The 12054-nt window shown below is 43.2% G+C and overlaps 1 long non-coding RNA gene across 1 annotated transcript; it reads left to right on the top strand.

Moving 5' to 3' along the window:
* Window positions 1-646: 646 nt before the first annotated feature.
* Window positions 647-1879, top strand: LOC117496473. The gene is made up of 3 exons (XR_004557288.1): window positions 647-731; window positions 811-897; window positions 989-1879. It is a non-coding gene; the product is annotated as an uncharacterized LOC117496473 (long non-coding RNA).
* Window positions 1880-12054: the final 10175 nt, after the last annotated feature.

Genomic DNA, 12054 nt, shown 5'->3' with positions numbered 1-12054 from the left:
TTCATTCTGTCAGGATTCGGGAAAAGGTAGGACCCAAATGCCGTTTAAAAAGGGAAGCAAGTTTCAAAATGTAACAAAAAGCGAGCTTTATTTACAAAAAATAGCTGTTGACAATGAAAAATACTTAACAAAACCATGAATCCAAAGAGTAGGTAACACGAGGTAATCCAAAGAGTAGGTAACACGAGGTAGCATCCAGACAAAACTGACCGTGACAAACATGAAGGGTGACAGGAAAGACAATAAACCAACAAGGAGCACAGGGGAAGACAAGACTAAATACAAAGAAGGGTAATCACAGGACAAGACACAGCTGGGCAGGGGAGGCAGAAACACAAGGGCAACATGTGAACACAATCAGACAATCAGACACATGAGGGAAAACACAGGAAGGAAGACAAGACACAGGGAGAACAGAATTTCAACATAAAATCATGACCAGACAGACAACTAAGATCGTGACAGAAAACTAGGATTGTGACAGAAACAAAGCCTACGTATTCCCCAAATGTAAATTTGCACCGCAACAATGTTCATATGTTTACTACAGTTTATGTCTTTAAAGTTTGCACCGCAACAATGTTCAGATTGTAGCAGGATAAACTGTTCAGCCCTATCACCACACGGGGCAACCTTTATAAAGAGGGGTCAGTGTCGCTCTTGCTCCCTCTTGCTCTTTGGCATGAAAGCCACTTCCGAGTTCCGCTGACGTGCTTTCTCCGCTAGCACCGGTGAGTTTGCAGTGGCTGCCGTTTGTTGTACACCTAGCATGACAATTAGCCTAAATACTAAATGTATCGCTGGTTGTAGACCCTTGCAGGGATCCTGCAGCCCATGTCTGCTGCCGCTGTAAATGAAGCTCTCCTGCTGTGTGTTTGTCTGAACTTGGCCTGATCGGTAGGTAGACCTTCTGCTTGTCTCATTCTTCCTGAATGATTTTAATCTAGTATTGTTATTGTAAACTCACCTTAAGCTTAATGTCTGCTAGGCTCTGCGCTGAAAGCGTGATAAAGGACTGCAGTTTTGCCTCTACGTCTGTGTTGCATCCACGACTGCTCTACCTCTACGAGTGTCTTGCCTGCCTGACTGAGTGTTGCCTGGACGGCTGGTCTGCCCTCACGGCTGTGTCTGTCTGCACAGCTGGCTTGCCTGCCCTACTGTGCTTCCCCGCTACCCTACTGCCTGGCGGGTGTTGCTCTTGGCCTGCATTGGCTGCATAGCCTCTTGGTATCACTGTGCCTTTGTGTCACCTTGCCCTTCAGTACGGGACCATATTTTAAACATTGTTATCGCGGACTGTTCGATTAATCTCTGTTTATGATTAGTTATTTTATTGAGTTAAGTTTGTTTTGTTTATTTAATTCAAGATTAAGTAGACCGTTAGGTTGATTTCCGTTCCTTTGGTTTAGTTTTCGACCCTGTTGCTCTAAATTTGTTTTGTTTATTTCAGTTAATATCAGTTAACTGAAAACAGTATTTCGTAGTATTCTTGACTTTTTATTGTCTTATACTTATCTTATGTGTTGGTCTGTGTATTAATTTGTGTTGACTGTTTATCCCAGTAATTGTGTCTTGTTTGCCCCTCTTTAGTTGCTGAGAGCCAAACGTGTGGTGCTGGTGTCCCCGGTGGTGGCTTCCCCCTTTGTGTGTCGTGCTGTGCTCCCCCCTGATTTGTGTTCCTTCGTGTGAGTGTGTAGTGATCACGGGTGCCTTAATTTACTTTGTTGGGATCCCTCTCACCCCTCGTCACCTCCACACACTGGTAAGCCTCAGCATCCCTGAATTAAGATTTCCCCTTTTCTTTCCAGTGTGTATGATGATCTTACTGTGTTTCTAATGATATTTTAATGCCAGAAATAAAACATTTGATCAATTGGAACCACGTCTCCTGCCCCTCAGTATCACGAACCTGAGTGCCTTGTTGGTACTTTGAATAATTATTTCCTTGGGTGCAATTCCCAAGGTGGCGTTGTCTGGCTTTTAGTGGAACAGGATTTCCAACAAACACCCCCACGTGCCGCCACAATATGTTTACTACAGTTTATGTCTTTAAATTTTGAACCGCAACAATGTTCATATGTTTACTACAGTTTATGTCTTTAAACAATGCACCGCAACAATGTTCACTCCTAAGTTACATGGAGATTACTTTGACTCACGAGTTCTGCTGTTATCTTATATTAAATTGCTATATGTAAAATCATATCATGGTTGTCGGGCTGTTCTGTTCTTGTGTGTCGTTATGCGCGTGTTTGGATACGCCTATTAGTGCGTGCGTCCTGTGCACACGTTTTTTTAAATGTTTCAGTCACCAGGTGATAGGGGTCGCCAGTCTCTGGCACTGTTATTTTGGGGGTCGGGCTGAAAAGTTTGGGAACCCCTGCCGTAGCAGATGCTATTGCAGTAGTCAAGTCGTGATGTGATGAATGCATGAATCAGGGTTTTAGCAGCAGAGGAGGAGAGTGATGGGCGGAGACGGGCAATGTTTTTGAGGTGGGAAAAAAGGCAGTCCTGGTGATGTGATTGATGTGGTGATTGAATTTGAGCTGACTGTGGAAGATGACTCCGAGCTTGCGGATGTGGGGGGGGGGGGGGGGGGGCGGGGGCCCCAGGCAGGCAGGCGGGGGGGCCGGGGGGCCCCAGGCAGGCAGGCAGGCAGGCAGGCAGGCAGGCAGGCAGGCAGGCAGGCAGGCAGGCAGGCAGGCAGGCAGGCAGGCAGGCTGGGGGGGGGGGGGGGGGCCGGGGGCCCCAGGCAGGCAGGCGGGGGGGCCGGGGGCCCCAGGCAGGCAGGCAGGCAGGCAGGCAGGCAGGCAGGCAGGCAGGCAGGCAGGCAGGCAGGCAGGCAGGCAGGCAGGCAGGCAGGCAGGCAGGCAGGCAGGCAGGCAGGCAGGCAGGCAGGCAGGCAGGCAGGCAGTAGAGTGTTGCTGTCTAGGGTGAAGTTGAAATTCTGGATGGTTTTGGTACGGGATGGGGGCCGATGATGATGATAATGATGTTAAGTAACGTTGCTTTCGCTGCACTTCCACCCGATGCTACTAGAATCTTTCAAATGGCATGTTAAAAACAATATGATGTTTCAAATCATTTATTTATTTAGTAAGTAACCGTGTCTCATAAAGCATTTTTGTAACCCCAGCCTGTCAACACAATCAGTTCACATTTTTTTAAATAAAGTAAATGCCTTGTCAGAGAGAAATAAGGCTGGGAATAATTGTCACACAAAGAAAATAGTGATAAGCACAGAGCCAAAGAGCTACAACCCAGCTTCCGGTTTTGTGCAAACTGCGTGCGCATCACTCTCACTCTTCAATGGAAATGTTTAGATGGATTTTAGGAACTTCCCTCTCCATTCTATTGGCTCTAACGATTCAAAAGAGGTGTCAATCATCAAAATTGACCAAGTGGGCCCAGAGATATGGCAAATCCACCCAAATGACCCCAGAAGTGTTTGTTTTTTTGCTAAACTTCTCTAAAAAGGTCAAATGTCACTTGTTTTGCATCAATCTTGATACAGGGTACTTATTATATGTTATAGTTTGGATTCCTAAAGCTTTTAGTCTATTATCCCGTCATTCAAGGGTGGTTTTTATTCACTATAAGTAAGTAGTAAAATATTCTTTGAGTGCTTTTACTCCTAATACTTTAAGTACATTTTCCTAATCGTACTTAAATACTTAAGTTGAAGTTCCATTCTCGATGCAGTAATTAAACTTTAAATTGAGTATTTTTGTTATCTGAATACGTTTTCCACCACCAGCTATGAGTGCTCCAAAGTCAAAAAAAGAAGGGTGGGAGGTGGACTATTTACAGTTTGAAAAGTAGGAAGAAGAAATGTAGTACTGACGGGACCTTCTGATGCCATGGTCTGAAAACAGTAAACCTGTATGAGAGGACCTCCTGTGCTCACAGAGCTCCACAGACCGTCAGAGCTCCACAGACTGTCAGAGCTCCACAGACCGTCAGAGCTCCACAGACTGTCAGAGCTCCACAGACCGTCAGAGCTCCACAGACTGTCAGAGCTCCACAGACCGTCAGAGCTCCACAGACTGTCAGAGTTCCACAGACTGTCTGAGCTCTACAGACTGTCAGACTGTCAGAGCTCCACAGACTGTCTGAGCTCTACAGACTGTCAGACTGTCAGAGCTCCACAGACTGTCTGAGCTCTACAGACTGTCAGACTGTCAGAGCTCCACAGACTGTCTGAGCTCTACAGACTGTCAGACTGTCAGAGCTCCACAGACTGTCTGAGCTCTACAGACTGTCAGACTGTCTGAGCTCTACAGACTGTCAGACTGTCAGAGCTCCACAGACTGTCTGAGCTCTACAGACTGTCAGACTGTCAGAGCTCCACAGACTGTCTGAGCTCTACAGACTGTCAGACTGTCTGAGCTCTACAGACTGTCAGACTGTCAGAGCTCCACAGACTGTCTGAGCTCTACAGACTGTCAGACTGTCAGAGCTCCACAGACTGTCTGAGCTCTACAGACTGTCAGACTGTCAGAGCTCCACAGACTGTCAGACTGTCTGAGCTCTACAGACTGTCAGAGCTCCACAGACTGTCAGAGCTCTACAGACTGTCAGGGCCTTATCACAGCCTCAGAGTCTCTGTTGAGAGGAACAGTCACTCAAGCCTGGGTTTGTCAGACAAAATGGTCCTGAACCTGTTTTGACTGACACCTTGTTTGCCCCTGCAGCTTTTTAAAGTAACCTTTCCCACATGCCAGAGTTAAAGTTTAGTAGGCCAAGCCCTGCAATGTGCCTGGGCAGGAATGAACGAGCGACAGGCGGCTGTCTGCGGCGGGGAGAGGGAGCTCGATGGGAAATGAGAGCACATTCCTTCTAGTTTTCCCACACACAGAACCAGCTTAGTGAATGCTATCTTATCAGAGTGTGCACGAGGTGATGCGTATGTTGCACCATGTATGTCTGCATTGTGGCCTTTGTGTTTTTCTGCTTGCTGTTTAGGTCAGCAGGTGAATGCTGTTGTGCTGCTGCAAAAGTTGTTCTGGATTTGGTCAGATTCTGGAAGCTGTGTCAGAAGGCAACACACTCTTCTTCACTTGACATCTTCATCATGCTACTGTATGTGCTGTTCTGGTTAGTGCCACTGAGAACACACACACTGTAAAACCTGATTAGTTCGGAGTACTCAAACTTATTTGGAAACTGATTACCACACAAGTTTTAAGTCGACTAACTTAAGACTATAGAGTAAATGATTGATCAAAAATGATAAGTTACTTAAACTTAAAGGTGGGGTAGGTAATTTTGGAGAAACCAGCTCGAGATCGCTAGAATTTGAAAATACACAGCCGGAAAAAATCTGCCACTTCCTTACAGAGCCCCTCCTCCAACACACACGAACGCGCACATGACCAATGAGGGCACGAGATAAGTTTGTGCACAGATGGAAGGCTGACAGGCAGGTAGGCCATCCAGTTATTTTAGCCGGGCCGGCTAAAATGATTGGTCGTACTTTTTACAGTACTACGGCTTCCACAGATGACATTTTTTTTATGGATTTTTTGTCAAAGCACTTAAGATATTCATTGCTATCGGGATGTTAAGAGCATTCCATGGAATATAACAAAAAGTGTATCTCGAGCCGGTTTCTCAAACTTACCTACCCCACCTTTAATGATCTTTATAGCAGCGGGAGCAAACGCTTGCCTCGGGGAGGGAGAAAAAAAAGCCACAGCGGAGAATAAACAGCGGGAAGTCTTCTTCGCTGCTTTTGTGGCAGACTTCAGCGCCACTTACAGGCCTGGCAAATGTACTACAGCGTCTCCAGCACTTTCGAGCAGCAATGGAGGTGGAGAGTTGGCCCAATAGCCGTAGCGCCACTTCTGTGACGTCATAGAAGTGTTCAAATCTGGATCAGTTTTTATCAGATCCGTTGCAGCCCCTTTTTTAGAGATTTGGGTATGGAGGAAAATAGAGAGGGTTGTGTTTTCTGACACTTGGTGAGTTCCCTGGAACACCGGGGACACATATTCATGTATAAAAGCCGTACAAAAGTGCATTTTGCATGATAGGTCCCCTTTAAATAGTAACCCATGTCCATATGTTTATTTTTGGGTAATAGATTTAAACTATAGGGCTATCACTATGGGCAGCAACGCTGTAAATATTGACAAATAAATCCAGCAAAATGGCACAAAAACTGGTAGTCGCCTGGCTGGGTGTGTAATTCCCAGCCTGACTTATTGTCCCAGTCCGACCCTGGGCAGAAAAGAGAAAGATTAAAATGTCTGTGAGAGCGTCTGTGTTTTACCTGTGATTCCATCCGGAGGGCCGGCCATTTCTCTAAAAAAGTCCTCGACCAAGGGATTTTCCTGGCGAAGTCGTCTGCATGAGCATTTCTATCAAGATGAGGTTCTGTAGAAAGGCCAGTTCTGTTCAAGTTACCTTGAATCTTGAGTCTCACTGCTACGCACCAGCTTCAGCCTACGGCAAAAAGAAATGTGCAGTGTTTTAATACAAGTTTGCAGTTTTCTTTAGCTTACTGTCACTAGCAAACATGCCTGTGTGTAAGCCTCAACGTAATTGTGGAAAACAGCTCTAGCTAGCTACTAGTTTAATTCAGGAGTATTCAGGAATAACATCACATTTACCAGATAATAGAGTGGTGCAGTGACGCGTCCTAAAACCCGGAAGTAAGCTGCGCATGGGTTCCCTCGACAAAAAAGCAATGGGATTTCTCCATATCAATCATAAATCTATCGATTAGATTTATGATTCGAAAATGATAAAAGTAGGGTAGACATGTGGACATTATCCGGCTGAACAAAACGTGCATTTATCAAACAGGTTCGTTTTCCACAGACCTTATTTCGAGCTATTTTCCAAAATCCTATGGAGAAATCCCATTGCTTTTTTGTCGAGGGAACCCATGCGCAGCTTACTTCCGGGTTTTAGGACGCGTCACTGCACCACTCTATAGCGGTTAACATTAAGCACCAGTAACACACTAGGTCTGCCGTCCTTACACTCCATTGAACCATTTCAACCATGCAACTTCAACAAAGCATGATGATCGGATTACTGTAGAAAGGCCAGTTAGGTTCAATGTTCTGAATACCTAATTAAATAAATAAAGCTACTGGAAAAAAGTTCTAAATTAATGAATTGTATGGGTTAGCAATAAGTTACCTTGAATATTGAGGAGTCTTACTGCTATGCACCAGCTTCAGCCTACGGCAAAAATAAATGTGCAGAGTTGTAATACAAGTTTGCAGTTTTCATTAGCTTACTGTCACTAGCATCAACGTAATTGTGGAAAACAGCTCTAGCTAGCTAGCTAGCTACTAGCTTAATTCAGGATTATTCAGGAATAACATCACATTTACCAGATAATAGTGTTAATAAGCACCAGTAAGTAACACACTTTGAAACAGTAGGGCTGCCGTTGACTGATAGGAGTTACTAGCTAAAGTTAACATGCTGCTGCTCTAATGTTAACGTCCTTACAGTACTTAACCGGCAGTCCGACATTCGAAAAATAGCGCGAAGCAGCCGGTAACTGCGGCGCTGTGCACGTAACTCTGAATTTAACAAAGGGGTCTAACGATCACATATGATCTTCGGGTGGTATGTCCTTACAATATTACAACAAGAAAAAAGTTTTAACAACTTATTTTGGTACTTACAAGTTAAACACTGGGTGTTTCTCAATGTCGAGGAAGGCTGCTCCAGAGCCACTATTTCAAGCATACTTGTCATCGAGTGCCGCCGAAGGACTGTTCCAATGTCCAGCATACTTGGAATTCTACCGAGCCCGGCGTACTTCATAGCGAGAAATGTTGAGGCTGCACATGTGTAGACTCCGCGGTCTTAAAATCCCCACAATGCTTTGCGCACGGACCAATTTCCAAATCTTTGGCGGAAATCGCGCTCCATTTAAGGCGGGGCCTCGCATATGATGCACACCTGTTAGCCTGTTCCACAATTCTTCGTTTTCCGAGGCTAGGAAGGATTCTTGCCTCGCTTCTGAAGCAAGTGACTCGGAAGACATGTGCTACCAAGCAATCGTCCTCAACATTGAGAAACACCCCATGTGTGGAATCACTTCGTTTGCGAGAGCTGCCATGTTTTCGGGATTTGTTGGTCAGGAACGCAACGTCATGACGTAATGACGTCAGATGCTGCGTGACTGTTCACTCAGAAGTTATAATTCAAATTTGAATATTCACTCATAAACTATGATCCACATTAAATTAAACAACACTTTTCGTTAAAAGAACGTATCAGTTTATTGTTCGGTTGACTTGATATTTGGTTTTGAGTGCGGTACCCATAATACTTATGAGTTAGTAGTACTGTTCGGGTTTACAGTGCACTAGGTTTTTTGATCATCAGAAATAAGTACCTGTGCTAGTTCAATGAACTTATAAAATCCAATCAGTTATATTCAGGTTTAGTAAAGTAAACACAATGAAAACAGAAATGAATTGCGTGGGTACTGTTTAGTTTTAGTTTATCTCACACTTCAAATGAGGTTCAAATGTTTATTGCCAGGTACATTTACACATACAAGGAATTTGCTTTGCTTTATGATGGTGCAAACAAGGTGTGAGAGAAGGTCAAAAATATAACAACTATAAAAAGAAACAAGACAATCAGCAGAAACTTCTACTGGCAGTTCGTTCTCTAACGTCACTTCCTACACAACTTTAAGACTTGTCTCTTTCCTTTCCTTTTTCAATAAAATACATGGACTGAACCTTTCTTGAGTCCATAAAGGAAGCGTAGGTTCTGCACAGTTCAGTGACTGTGAATTCAGCTGTTCCCTTCATCCAGCTGCTGCCCCCCCCCCCCCCCCTGCAGCTGGAGCTCCTGCCAGCTGCTCTGTGGTCCTGCTAGTGTAATGAGTAACAGCCACCGGGCTTTCCCCCGCACAGCTCCGCAGGGTCAGGATGCAAATACTATGCAAATCATGCAAAAATATGGAAATATCATCAACAAAGCAGTTTTTGCAACCTATTTCCTTTAATTCTCTACAGGCATTACCACTTGATGCAACTCTCCTTCAAACAGACTTTAGAATTAGCATCAAGGCAATGATGAAGACGTAGGTGTTGAAGAGTGTAGGATGAAGGCTTCTGTAGTCTCCACAGTGTGATATATCAGTAGTGTGCAGCAGACACACACACACAGAGGACAGCGCCAATAAAGCCAGCAGCATGACCATGACGTACCATATTTACGAGTGAAGATAACAGTACACTATAATATGTTTCTTAATGTCTTTCATTTTTGTAAAGCACGTTGAATTGCCTTATTACAACAGCAGAAGTATAGTGCAGATACAGTAAAGAGAATAGACTTATAGAATAACAAAGTATGCACACGTTAAAAACACACAATAAGTAAACAAATGAATATCAGATAAATAAACCATGGTACAAAAAAACTACGTATAGCACAAGGGTAAATACCAAGAAGTAAAGCAAAAAAAAAGTGGATATTTGATAGTAGATTATAATAATACACTTTTACAGCAGCAAATGTAAATGCCTTCAGACTGATGCTTATAATGCATCCACTGTAAAGAATTGTCTTCAAGTGTGAGGTTAGGGTCAGGGTCCTTAAACACAACACGAGCCTAACGTGCCATCACGTGGTATATGTCCCGTCTGACAGGGGTGCAGTTCTGCAGGAGAGCACCAGAACGTGGCTCCGGGCCGGCACTTCACAAATGGCAGTACCCATAAGGAGCCGTACACATGCCGCAGTTTTTGCGTGGCTGTGTCTTTAGTTGAAAGCCCAGTGGCGATCTGCTCATCTGTCATACTGATCATACAGTCAATAACTTTGTTGTTATTAGCATCTGGCTAGCTAGCTATGCTAACGAATATAAGAAGCTTTTTCTCCAACCAGTGAGGTAAAGGCACATCTTTATATGATCATTATAGTTATAACAAAATAAGAGAATAAAATAAACAGGTATAAAATACTATATGACAGTAAAAAAAAGTTATTAATAAACAAGAATACAGTTTGAAAGGGGAGTGATTTGTAAAATATCCATAAAGAAAAAGTAAATCTGCTTACAGTTCTGTTTCATATGGGTTTTGAGAGATGTATCCATAGATCTCCTAATGTTGCTCTCAAAGTGCACCAGATTGATGCTTTTAATTCCCGGGGGAGCATGCCCCCCTAGAGAACGTTAGGTCCCCCCCCCCCCCCACTTAAATCATGTCCACATGAATAAGAAACTAAATACATTTGCACACATCTTGTGTCCATATCTTTCTGTTTTGGTGGTCATGCTACACCCTGCACGTGCATGCATGCGCGAGTCATGGTAAGATATCTGGATTATGAGGTTACTTTTTCTTTGCACAGCATGAAAGAAAGGCCAAATGAATGGGCTGTGATTTTAGTATTTTTAAGCAGAGGTCAATAATTTGTACGGCCCTCTGAGGATGTTGAAAAATTGAAATGGCCCTTGAGAGGAAAAAGGTTCCCCACCCCTGACCTAGAAGTACTCCGAGTTCCTTGAATACCTTTAGAGGTAATTTATGAACTGCCTTGAAGGAAACATGTTTCTTTTTTAAAATCCTTGACTGGAAATGTGGTATGGACTTTTTGTGTGAAACTGCTTGTGCCTCTGCCTGTCAGAGGATATCTTGTTTCTATCTTCCTGGCTTAATAACAATTAATAGAATAATGTGTGCATAAAGACTCAGCCACACTGTTCCTGGCAGCTGCAATGGACCTTTCTTTTGTCTCTTTTAGTTTCTTACTGTCTTCTTTTCAACTGGACCATGGCTTATGAGATACACATAAGAGGAGGAAGTGTGTAAAGCTTTACACACTTCCTCCTCTAATGTTAACTATTTCTCTGTGTTTTTGTGACTGTGCCAATTTCTCCCTGAAATGAATGAAACCTCTGTATTTATTTGATTCTAATGTCCATCTGAACTTATTCTTATTGTGCTCAACTCCACACTTGTTTACAGTCCAAAAAGGGTAATCTTACCAAGACAGGAAGTCATTCTCTGTGGCTTCAAAACTGTGAGTGACTCCTTTTTCTTGTACATAAGATAGAATGTAATATAGGAGAGCGATGAGGCTTGTCAGTAAGATAAGAGTTCATGAACTACATTATCCTGTTTTCTTTTTAACTCACACCTCTCTTCGCGATGCTTCGCTGTTCTTGACAATCTTTACTTTTTTAATAATAATAATTATTAGATTATTTTCAAAAAGATGGAAATTCCATTCCATCCAATGACTGCCACTGTTATTCAATCATGTAAAAACAACTAACAAAGACTACGACACCACTGTTATATAGTGTTGTAAATAGTGTTTACTTTCTAGTCTCTATCTTCACTTTGGCTTTAACAATGTACATTTCCCTTCTGTGCCTCATAAAGGAATTGTGATTGTGCCATGTGACAGGTGTGTGTTGTCTTCACCAACATGAGGATCTGCAGAGATGTCTGTAGACATTCCAGTCACACCAGTGTGGGGGGTGGGGGGATGTGTCCCTGCTAAGAAATGAGCTCTCTGCTTATTTAAACACAGATGCTCAAGCATGAAGTTATATTGCTATAATGACACACCAGATTACCTTTCAATGATGTGTATTTACAACACAAAGAACCCTTCAAGGTGGTGGAAAAACAGGAACACTTACTTGCTGCTACAAACCTAACATGTGTTTTTAGAGCAGTTAAAAAGGAGGATGAGAATAAAAAGCTGAATCTGCACCTGATTATAAAGTCCAGAAAACTAATAGTATGTATAGACCAGGGTTACATTCAGAGCTAGTGAGCAGCAACATTGAGATTCATAAATGCCTTCTTCAATTTACTTGTATGCTAATGAATTTCCATCATGGAATGTCCTTCCTCAGCACACCAGCAGCCTATGACTGGAATGTCATTAATGAAAGTGCAATTGTTGTACATATGACAAATAAAGACTTGAAAATGTGTACTTATGCAAGGTTGCAAACTGCAAAGTACAGACGAAAGGACATCTGCTCATTTCCTCTGTGATTGTGCAGACTGCACCATTACATATTTGAAACATGTCCACATT

This window comes from Trematomus bernacchii, unplaced genomic scaffold, assembly GCF_902827165.1.
Source record: "Trematomus bernacchii unplaced genomic scaffold, fTreBer1.1, whole genome shotgun sequence".
Classification (NCBI taxonomy): Eukaryota; Metazoa; Chordata; class Actinopteri; order Perciformes; family Nototheniidae; genus Trematomus; species Trematomus bernacchii.
Note: the sequence above shows the minus strand (reverse complement) of the source record. Positions and strands in the feature narration are given on the sequence as shown.